At 42.5% G+C, this 12,217-nt stretch overlaps 1 protein-coding gene across 25 annotated transcripts in view; it reads right to left on the bottom strand.

The window, feature by feature from the left end:
- Window positions 1-12,217, bottom strand: part of NRXN3 (neurexin 3) — a 1,774,064-nt gene that overhangs the window by 1,451,841 nt on the left and 310,006 nt on the right. The window lies entirely within an intron of this gene.

Below are 12,217 nucleotides of genomic sequence, written 5' to 3'. Positions count from 1 at the left end.
TTCATTTTACCAGTGGGCCAAGAACTTTAAAGCAGAGAGGAGAAGGAAGAGAGAAAACAAAGGGAAGAAAAGAAACAAAAAGTAAAGACAGTGGTCAAGGGCTCTCTGAACCTCTGAAACTTCTGTCCCCAAAGAAGAATCCACTATGAGTTAAATTCAATGAAATGATGCTGATAATAGCAATGGCTTGTTGAGTGTTTACTATATACCAAGTGCACTATACCACGCCCTTGAGGAGGAATCTCCTGGAATATAGAGCATGTACTATTCAGCTCTGCCTACTCCTCAGTGCCTTGCACAAAGGAATGTCCAGTCAATTTCAAACAGCATACAGCCTGGAGCACATACGAAAATGTAGAGGCGGGGGTGAAGGTTAGCCATTGCAGCCTATAGGTAAACCTTGGCTTTGGGAAGAGGGGGCAACCTATTTTGAGAAACTACTCCCCTTTCTTTCCTCTAGCAGGCTTACTGCCTTCTTGAATCATTGTGCAGTTCCCCTAACTGGCCGATAACAAGCTATAGCTTCTTTTTGTTGGGGCCTCATTAATTTAATAAGTAAACAAGGAGTTGTTTTATTTACATCCTAAAAGTGTACCGTCACTAGCCGGCGGGGCTCCCTTGGGGAACCTCTAGCTAGAATACTGTAGCCTTGAGACTGAGGTGCGGGTTTTCCCAGAGTGACAAGAGGCCGGACAAAAGATGCGGCAAGGGAAGGGTTAATGCACTGTCGGGGTGGCCGAGTCTGTCCCAAAGCACTGTGCCAGTGCAGTTCATTTTCTATACTATTCTATTTCTTCTGCACTAATTCACAGTCATTATCATACCCGGACAAGCAGCCCATGCTTCATTTACTGACATTAATTAATTCCCCACCCCCTGCTTTCTACCTTATTTTAAAAGAGCGAGGAGGGAAATATCCCATTCTCTCATGGAGAGAATGCAGGTTTAATAATGGGTGGCAGCTGGCTTTCTCTGGTGCAGACGAGAAAGAAATGCAAGCCAGCTCACTGTCAAGCTTGCTGGACCGTGGCCGAGACGACACCTCTCAGCTCCTGTCTCCACCCTCCGCCCATAGCCCCGCGCCCAGACCCCAGGCCTCCTCAAGCTCAGCGTTCCGACCCTGCTCCCTGATGTGCAGAGGTTCACAAGCAGTGACGGGAGAGAACAGCCAGACTCGGGCACTTCTGCCTGCCCGCGTGCAGGAGGACACGGAGGGAAGTGATAAACGCACGAAAAGGACCAGCTGATGCCAGCCCGAGGAGCACTGCTTGTACTTTCTGGCTCAGGCTCGGGAACTCGCAACTTCACCCCCTAAAGCCCCAGGTTAGCACATCTCTGACTGTCCTGCCTGCCTCTCAAATGGGAAGGCCAAAGGGCTAAAGAGACAATTCAAACTCAATCGCCTACATGTTCCCATTAGAAAGACTTCTGTGAATGTGTATCTGATCCCCTGTCATTTACTCTATAACCAAACTACATCATTCCCCAAGAGTATTATTTATTATTGTTGTTCTATTCAGTTACCCAGTCATGTCCAATTCTTTGCGACCCCATGGACTGGAGCCCGCCAGGCCTCCCTGTCCCTCACCATCTCCCGAACTGTGCCCACAGTTCATGTCCATTAGATCATGTGATGTCATCCAGCCATCTCATCCTCTGATGTCCTAATAATATCTAATAATAATAGATATTATTTACCATCTGTTATTACACTCTGTGGCACTAGTGTATTATTCAGCAGCTATATTAACACTCTGCATTCCTGACAGTCTACCTGTATTAATAACTCTGCCCAGTGAATCCAGAGAAGTATCTACATGACGGTTTTGGGGGAGGTGGAGGAGGGGAGGGTGGTTGTCAAAGAGAATGCCTTGGCTCATATCAAAGAATGACTTGGCATGTACACACTGCTGTATTCAAAATGGGTAACCACGGACCTCTCGTATAGCACACAGAACCCTGCTCAATGTTATATGCCAGCCTAGAAGGGAGGAGGGTTTGGGGGGAAATGGATACATGTGCGTGTATGGCTGAGTCCATTCACTGCTCACCTGAAACTACCACAACATTGCTAATTGGCTATATCTCAATACAAAATAAAAAGCTTAAAGTTTGGGGGAAAAAAAGAGTAACTTGGTCTTTCTTTAAAAGGAGGCACACCCTGGAAAATGAGCCCTGGAAGTCCTGGAGAGTCAGGAGCTAAAACTGCCGTTATTTAGCTCACATCCTCCTCGGCCAGCTACGCTTCCCTGGGCCTTGATTTCCCCATCTACAAAATGAAACTGTCACATGAGATGAACCCCACCCTCTTTCTAAGGCCCTTGAGTTCAGTCTACTTAGGGTTTAGCCAATGAGTTTCACACCCTCCTCTCTCACCTGGGATTTCTCAAGGCTAGAGAACACTAAACATTCTGAGTTCTAATTCTGCCTGAATTTGGTTAATTTCTCTATTTCATTGGAAAGGAGAAAAACGTTGGTTGCCTCTCATCTGTATAGCATGGATCAGAATCCCTGTTTGTGCGAATTAAATACCTTGGTAGAACTTTTTAAAGACATAATAGCCAAGTTCTTGAAAAATAGAGAACACAGTTTAGATAGCAAAGATTATCTGATTTTTTTTTTTAATTCACCAATGATATACAGTTTGCAGAAAGTTCTCATTCATCCTTTCCATAGCCAAGTCTCCATGCTGAAGGCAGTAAGGAAACCTCAGCTGTGCATAGAACTGGCTACCGGAAACACGAAATACAGAGGAATTTAAGAGACAACCAATTCATTTCCTACAAGTCAAGTAGCAGGTTAACTGGAAATGTAACTTTCCTGCTAAATATTCAGACAGAGTCACATAGAAGAGGGGTTCTAGATACTATGGGGTCCTTTTGCTTAAGGCAATGCTGAATACCTTTTTTTTTTAAATGAGAATTTGTTTACTGTCTTTTAGCGAGCTCAGTCTTCCTCAGACCACTAGAAATGCTGTTTGTTACAGGGATCAGAAAATAGGAATTAGCACAATAAGAACTTAAAAAAAAAAAGTAAGCTTAAGGGGAAATAAGAAGGGGTGAGAGGCTGGAGGGTGGGGGATGTAAGCAGGGAAATGAGTGGTAGTAAGAATACATCAAAGAAGGTCAAAGACCCACAAATGACATACAAATGGAGAGTAAGGTATCAGCTAAGTCAGAGGAAGTCTAGATTGATTAGTAACCAACACAAAGCTTGAGAAATGACATTAAAAGGAGGGAAGGGGCAATGCTGACTAATTATGAAGGCTGTCACTCTATCACTGGTCTCATTAGACAGTTAAGAACCTTCATTCACTTATCTCAAGGTTATCCACAGAAGCAAATTCAGAAGGTCACTAGGTTTGTAGTCATGTTGTCTATTCTTTTTGCCAAATAGAAAGAACAAGTCTAAAATGTGACTAATCAAATCAGTAAGGTCTGAAGTCCTTGTTGAGGCATATGGGACAAGTACTAAAGAATGTAATAGGGTTTGGAGTCAGTTCATCAGTCAATCCATTGACAGGTATTCATTGAGGGCTTACAATGTGCCCAACACTGCCATTCCTGATTGCAAGTCAAAAGGCTTGGGAGAGGGGGGAGGTCTGGCTGCAGCGATCTCATTACCTCCTTTTGTGAACTCAAACAAAACAAATGATCTAGTTTGACAATATTTTCAAGCCTCTGTTATAAAGTAGGCATAGCCCTGGGTATATAGGAAAGCCAAGAACTAGCAAATCTACAGTTTCACTCTCTGCCTCAATCAGAACAAGAGAATGATAAACAGGTATATAAACAACACTTAGACACAGCATATACCATAACCTTAAAACAACAACTTTAGTAGGGTTTCCTGATATATAAAATGGAAATACCAATTAACTATTTAAACTTTAGAGTTTTGGAAAAGAAACAATAGTCCACTGAAATAAATACAACCAAAGCTTTGCATTTACGGGAGGTGAAATGAGATCTTTGGTCAAAACTCAACATTTTTACTGAAATTTTACAATATGTGATTTATCTGTTTCACAGGGCATCAGTTAACCCTTGGTTGAATCCTTGATATAAGAAATCACTTTATCATCTTTTTTACATAGATAATATATCTTACACAAATGATTCAGGCTCTGGGAGAAAAGGGTGGGAGGATGCCTTAAAAAAGGAAAGAAAACCTCAATAAACAAGTATTTCCTGAAAGAATGCTTTAATTAAAAAGTAAGAGTCTTGAGTTCAGGGGCAGGATGAGCAAAATACCAGATGCCTTCAAAGGTTCTAGGAAGAAATCCTCTTTCTGTTGGTGGCAGCAACTTAAACTGAACCTTTCCACAGTTTTCCTCCATAGAAAAATCTCCCGTATTCCTCTTGCTATGAAGACAGACACCTGGAAGGTGGCCATCTGTGTGATTCTCTCTGTGTGACTCTTTGTTTTCGCCCCCTCGAATTATCCCTTCTCTAGCGGTTTTCCTCACTCTTCTCTTCATCTACCATAAAACTGACCACTCCAGTTCATTCTCTACATTGTTTTTGCTCTCTTTATGGAGTGTGTGTGTGTGTGTGTGGATGTGTGTCTGCGTGTGCACACACACACACATTTCAACAAAATAACAAGTCTCAGTCTTTGAGAATCTCTCTTCCCACCCCCAGAAGGCACTCATAAAAGTGAGTGAATTCGCTCAGTCATGTCCAACTCTTTGTGACCCCGTGGACTGTAGCCCACCAGGCTCCTCTGCCCACGGGATTTTCCAGGCAAGAATACTGGAGTGGGCTGCCATATCCTCGTACAGAACTATATGTGTCCACTCTCTACTTTTTGACCTAGTTCAGATTCAGCAGTTCTACTTCAACACTTGCCTCAAGAAAGAAAGCAAAATACAGAGATAGAAATAACAGATTTAATTAACTAAGCTCTAGATCTCTTATCATAGTTTATAGGAGACCCAGAATAAAAAAGGAAAAGTGTAAAGAATACATATCACTTCTCCTCTTATTGAAAACACAAACACTGCGTGGTCATCCATTTGATGATCCAAACACTTGGACTTTGCCCTGGTTTTCCCACTATGGTACATTTCCATGACAACAGATGAGCCAACCACAACAGACATTGTTGCCACACCGCAGCCATCAACTCAATCAGTCAAAGTCCTTCCTTGCATCTGACTGGGAGATGGTTCCAGGGTGAAAGCTAACATTTCAGTAGGTGGAGGAAAAGGAAGTCTAAAACATGAAAGAAAAAAAAAAAAACTCTTCTCATGCCCACTGTGATTTAGAGCACTTAAGAGTTCACCTGGTAGGACTTGCTGACTATACTGTAAATCAGTTAAGATTCATTTTGCACAGGCTGCCCTGACTTATTGACAAAACGTTGATTGTCATACCACCACCCTCCCCGAACCTGTCTCCCTCTCACCCATGAACCCTAAGGTTTGGTGAAAAAATTCTTTTATTTGGTTCTGTTAAGCCCATACTCACAAACCAAAATGTCACAGAAGAGCTGTGAAGGTTTCCTTCTGGCCTCCTCGCCTGTTGCCATCCCACCCACTGCTGGGAGGAAACCACAGATTGACTGGTGTCTGGGGGCCCTCCTTTACCTTCTGCTCACTGCAGTGGTCACAAAGAGAGCCCCAGGTAGAAGACAGAACACGGACTCACGCTAGGAAAGGGGAGCAAGAGAGGAGAGAACAATAAGGGGGAAAGTGGGATAAAGGGGAAGAAAATCCGGCTAAATGCAAACTTGACCCAGGCCTCACCTGAACCATGTCTCCTCCATTTCTTCTACAAAAAGACCAACAGTATATGAAGGAGAACAAAATAAAAGCAGAGTTACACAATACCTCAATGAAAGTAAAAAGACAAGTGGGGGAATATATTACATAGCTGATAATAAACATCCTGAACTTTAATATTTTAGCTGACACTTAGGACATTGGTTGAAAAAATAGTCAATATATAGCAAATTCTTTAACAGCAACTCAGATCAACTATGAAAACAATTTTTTATTCCTTCATAGTCCCTAATCCACTATTTCTTAAAATAGGTTTCTTAGACCCACTGTACCAGAATCACTTATTTTTGTTAGAGATTCCCAGATGCCACCCAAGATTAAGACTCTCTGGAACTGTCACTTGGGACCTGAACTTTTAACAAGTACCTCTGGTAATTTTAATATCTTCTAACATTTGAAAGATGCTCCTCAAATCTTTACCCTACCTGCAGTGAGTACAATTACCTAATTACATTGAATCTGCAAAGCATGCTTTTAAAAGTTACTTCTGCAAACAGCAAGTTTTGACAAGGACGTGGAGGAAATGGAATGCTCATGCACTGTCAGTAGGAATGTGAACTGGTGCCACCACTGTGGGAAACAGTGTGGAGATGCCTCAAAACATAAAATAAAAACAGAACTAGCATACAATCCAGCAATTTCACCCGAGTCTCCAAAGGAGGCAAAAACCCATTTCCAAAGATAATAGGCACCTCTGTGTTCATTGCCCCTTTACTTACAATAGCCAAAATATGGAAGCATCCTAAGTGCCCACCAAGAGATGACTAGACAAAGTTATTTCTCACATACAACTAGGATTTACTGCCACCACACGAGCAGTGGGGCTGTTATTACACCGCAAGCCCCATGATAAAGCCTTTTCCTCCAGGTTTGCTCTGTTAGGACTTCAGAGTACCTAATACAGTTCAGTTTACAAGAGTCCTTCTCACAAAAATAGCATAAAACAATTACCAAAATCCTTATATGGCCAGACATTCAATCTACCCAGTAAAACAGTATTGGAAGCAAGATGCAAAAGAAATAAAACCATTAAGCTACACAGTAGCTCATGGATGATAGGATCCAAGATAAAGACCTGAAGATCTCATTTAAAACTGCAGGTTCTCAGAATTCTAGTTCAGCAGGTACAGGGAGCTACTCACAATCTGCGTTTTAACCGGTATGTTCAAGGGCCAAACTTATGGAAATGTTTGGCATAACTTGGATTGACTTGACTTCAATAGCTTGTAACAGTGTTTCTCAAAGTGTGGTCCCCAGGACAGCAACGTCAGCTTCAGCTGAGGACATTTTAGGGTTACACATGCTTGGGTTCAAGTCCAGGTTTACTGAATCAGGAACTATGGAGGAAGGATCCAGAAGTCTGTGGTTTGACAAGCTGGCCAGATGCAATTCATTTACATCAGTACTTAGAGGAGTGGTTCTCAACTTTGAATGACCTGGGGGGTTTTAGATATTCCAGTACCAAGATTGCTCTTCAACCACATCTCTGGGGCAGAGGGAGGGGTTGAGCATCAGTAGATTTATAAAGCTCCCCAAGGGCTTCCCTTGGAGAAGGAAATGGCAACCCACTCCAGTACTCTTGCCTTGAGAATCCCACGGATGAAGGAGCCTAGTAGGCTACAGTCCATGGGGTCAGAAAGAGTCAGACACGATTCAGCGACTTCACTTTCACTTTTTAAGGGCTTCCCAGGTGGCGTTAATGGTAAAGCATCTGCCTGCCAATGCAAGAGACATAGGAGACACAGGTTCTATCCCTGGGTCAGGAAGATCCCCTAGAGGAGGGCATGGCAGCCCACTTTAGTATTCTTGCCTAGAGAAGCTCATGAACAGAGGAGTCTTAAGGGGTACAGTCCATGGGATTACAAAGAATCAGACATGACTGTAGCAATTTAGCATGTATGCAAGTGATCACAACGGGTAGCCACAGTTGAAAACCACCACCTTAGAACAATATTATTTTACTTACTCACGAAGCACAAGAATAGCCACATCTCTGCTCACCCATCGTAACACACTGCTTTGTCATCAAAACCTTATTCACCATTATCTTGGATTCTCTAACCTGTTCTGTTCACCACAAGCTCTCGGATGTCAGCAGTACGACAAACTCACATCTCTGCACTGAGCTTGGAGAGCAGGGTAAAGAGGTGCATCTAAAGTGTCGCTGGATCAAGTGACTTACCCAGGATGATCTACAAGTAGAAAGCGCTGAGTTTCTGAGCCATCCTTTCAGCTCTGAGCTCCCTGCCTCTCGATGAGAGACACATAATGGAAGGGGAAAGCAACCCCGGGCACTCTCTTGCCAAGCTGCCACCAACCCCATGATTATTCCCTCCATCAACCTGGGTGAGTGGGCTGGGAGTCACTTACCCTCCTTTGAATTGCCCCATTTGTGTCAAGGTTACTTTGTACAAAATGATAAGCATTACCCACTAATTCTCTTCTGCACCTCCCACATTTTCCCCCAAAACCCAGGCTCTTAGAAAGCTTTGCTCTTTCTTCTTTCTGACTCCTTTTAAAAAAGACCTTTAAAACATTGTTACCCCGTGGATTTGCGTGCTTCTCCATCCTCTAATCTGAGAGCCGACAGACAGCTAATCATTATTATAATAAAAATGAGTTTTTATCACTACACAATAAAAAGAAAACCACCCCAAATCCTGCATTTTCTTCCAGGTCCAGTTAAATACCTCCTCCTCCATGAAGTGGTCCTTGTCGGCCCCTCACAATATGAATAACGTTCCTTTCTGTTGACTCCTGAGATTATTTGTATGTCTACACTGTACTACCTAGTGCTTAAGAGCATATAATGGCATGTATTGTTTTCAAGTTGTGTAATACAAAGTCATTTTTTTTTTCTTTCCAGCTCTCTGCTAAACTTCCCAAGGGCAGACACCACACCATCTAGTTCTTTTATATTCCTCACTGCAACAGCACATTTCTGGGCAAAAAACGCTCAGCAAAAATCCAATAAGTGTTTGACTGTCATTACACCTATTTTATAAAACATCAAAAACATATAACCACTATTCTGGCTTCTCAGGTATATTCTACAAGTTAAAAAGCAAAACTAAGATTGGCATCCTATCTTGAATTTCAATAATTAGTGGAAGTCGCTCAGCTGTGTCCAACTCTTAGCAACCCCATGGACTATACAGCCCATGGAATTCTCCAGGCCAGAATACTGGAGTGGGTAGCCTTTGCCTTCTGCAGGGGATCTTCCCAACCCAGGGATTGAACCCAGATCTCCCACACTGTTGCTGCTGCTGCTAAGTCGCTTCAGTCGTGTCCGACTCTGTGCGACCCCATAGACAGCAGCCCATTGGGCTCCCCTGTCCCTGGGATTCTCCAGGCAAGAACACTGGAGTGGGTTGCCATTTCCTTCTCCAGTGCATGAAAGTGAAAAGTGAAAGTGAAGTCACTCAGTCGTGTCCGACTCTTAGCGACCCCATGGACTGCAGCCTACCAGGCTCCTCCGTCCATGGGGTTTTCCAGGCGAGAGCACTGGAGTGGGGTGCCATTGCCTGCTCCTCCTGCACTGTAGGTGGATTCTTTTCCTGCTGAGCCACAAAGGGAAGCCCAAGAATACTGGAGTGGGTAGCCTAACCCTTCTCCAGGGGTCTTCTTGACCCAGGAATCGAACCAGGGTCTCCTGCATTGCAGGTGGATTCTTTATCAACTGAGCTACCAGGGAAGCCCTTCAATAATTAAGTTGAGCCTAATTCTCAAAGATCAAAAAGCATATTGACTTGTGTGTGTGTGTGTGTGTGTGCGAGTGTGTGTGTGTGTGAGAAAGAGAGAGAGAGCATGCCTGTGTCCCCACCCTAATGCTTCTTGAAATTTCTGTGAAAATTAAATATATTTTAGTTTTTATAACTCAATTTTTGTTCTTGGTATTGCCTTCAAGTCTCTGCTTTTGTCCTGTTTAATTATTATTGAAATTTAAGAACTATTTCTCAGATATATTTAAACATTTTTATCTCAGAAACCATTACAAATCTCGAAATTCAAGTTTTATAATTGAAAAGACATTTGTTCCTTATGGGTGGCATTTGCATTTTAAAGCTGGTCAAGGCTGAGGCAGTGCCGAATTTCAAAGCTGATCTGAATTGGTTATGAAGTATATTAAATTTTCATTCTAAAAACAATACTGTATTTTTGAGAAATCATGCTTCCATCTTTGGGGAAGCATATGGCTTGGTGATTCATAATAGAAAAGTTACTAAGTATATTTTGGAAAATAAGTATACATTGCACTCAAATATACAGTGAGCTTACATTAAAGATTTTCATTGCATTCTGAGCATGTAAGTAAATTTCTATGCAAACACAACCTATCCCGTCGGTCTTCACATTTACTTCTATAACCAGTGTAAATAGAAGGGAGCTTTAGAGATGTGTGAAATGCAGAGGATGAGTGAGCAGAATATCTTCTATGATTAAATGGGGAAAACAGGACCCAGTGGTATGGGGAGCGTTTCTCTAGACAGCACGGGAATAGCAACAGAGAAAAGGAAAATATGATCGCCTACAAAAAGTATTGTCTTCCTCCCTAGAGACATCAAAGAGAATTTAAGCGATGCATGCACCCTAAATGGTACATACATCTACTGCTTAGACAGGGATGGAGAGATGGCAGCACCCAGGCTGAGGAAGCAGACAGCTGAGGGCAGAGAGCGCTTCCCTGGATGCTCCAAAGGTCTGGTAGCCCGGGATGCTAGTCACAGAGAAAGTATACCTCAAAATATCAGACACACAGCCAAGCAAAGAAGCTTTGTATCAAAGGTGTTTCAGAAGACAAACGGATCTGCAGACTAATATTAACCACAAATTCCCAGTTACTACCTGAGTCAATATACTTAATAACTTGCTGAACATTGCTGTATATTTTTTAAATTATACTACTTAATGAAATTTTATTAGAATAATGCTTGTCCTGAATTTTGGATTTTTTCAGGGGGTGCTGGAGCAAAGAGAACTAATTACAGGAAGAAATTCATATTATAAATCAATGGATTTAGATGTTATACCTATCTCTGATGGAAGAACCAGGCACAATTTAACTGAAAAGAAAAATAGTTTTCTAAGGAGTTATACTGGCTTTCAAAGTCATATCTATGAAAGAAGGTTTTTTTTTTTTTTCTCCTAATTCCTTTAACCAGGTTCCCAGTCTCCTCAGGTTTATAAAGTCACACTGGTCTTATCTCTGCACCCTGACCTGCAGAAATCAGAGAGTAGCCTACTCTAGTTGCGGGAATTCTTCTCCAGGGAAGTGATATTTAAACTGATACCTGAATAAAGGAGGAGCCGGCTGTGCAGCTAAGGGCCGATTTGGGAGGGCACCAGAACCAGGAACCTGGGTCTTTTCTGACTTAAAAAGAATGAATCAGGTAATTCATCTTGTCTTAGCACTGAATCTCCATTGCCCAGCCACTCAACAAATATTAATTGATAGATCTGTCATAATGACATCAAAATTATTATAACAACAACAATTATTATTTCTATCTACTTTGAGACACATGGAAAAGAGAAGGAAGTGAGAGGAGAGCTTGGCAATGCTCCAGAGTAACTCAGCTTGAGAAGTATTAAAGCAGCCACCACAACATGCAACAAGCTCTGGCAGCAATGGATGAATTCCCATCATTCCTGGACACTTCAAATGAACTCGCTCCTATGTGATAATACACCTACTGAGAGACTGCAGCGAGTAATGTACAGTGCTAGCCTCCATGGGAACTGCGGAATTACACAGCGTCTAGGTCCTCCCTCCAACAGCTCATCATCTGGGAGGAAGGTGAACGTCTACAAAAATAATGCTAATGACATGCCCTTCTACACTAAAAATGCTCTGTCCACATCTCACTGTACCCCCCCATGCATGTCAGCAATTCACCGAGTATATGTCAGCCATGCAAAGTCTACAAAGCAACGCTTACATGTCAACCATTCCACAGACTGAACTGTTGATGCCAGGGGTTAAACAGATATGAAATCAGTAGACGGCAGCTAAGCCAAGTCTTGCCTAGGACAGTGCATCTCAAAGTGTGGTCCCCAGACCACATATATCAAAACCATCTCAGGTATCCTAGACTCTCTGAATCAGAATCCAAGGGGTAGGCCTGAAGACCTGAAATTTTTCACACTCCCCAAGTGATTCTTCTGGATTCTAATATTTGAGAACCACTGGATAAGATCTGACAGCATTTTCATATATCTAGGGAGACCAGTCCTTGCATCTGCTGATAAAGTAGTATAGTGATGCCCTTCCAAACTGTCAACACTGGACGGCAACCCCACCCTCTCTCTCTCGATCAGTCTTTACATTATGGGAGTTTTCTAATATACGTGCCACCTTTAACAATAAGTCATGGAAACACTGGTAACTATCAATCCCAGCCCTGAGCAACTGGGCGCCCAATTTTGAGGTGG

Source organism: Odocoileus virginianus, chromosome 6 (genome assembly GCF_023699985.2).
Source record: "Odocoileus virginianus isolate 20LAN1187 ecotype Illinois chromosome 6, Ovbor_1.2, whole genome shotgun sequence".
NCBI classification, from domain to species: domain Eukaryota; kingdom Metazoa; phylum Chordata; class Mammalia; order Artiodactyla; family Cervidae; genus Odocoileus; species Odocoileus virginianus.
The sequence above is the reverse complement of the archived record's forward strand: the minus strand, read 5'-3'. Positions and strand labels throughout refer to the sequence as shown.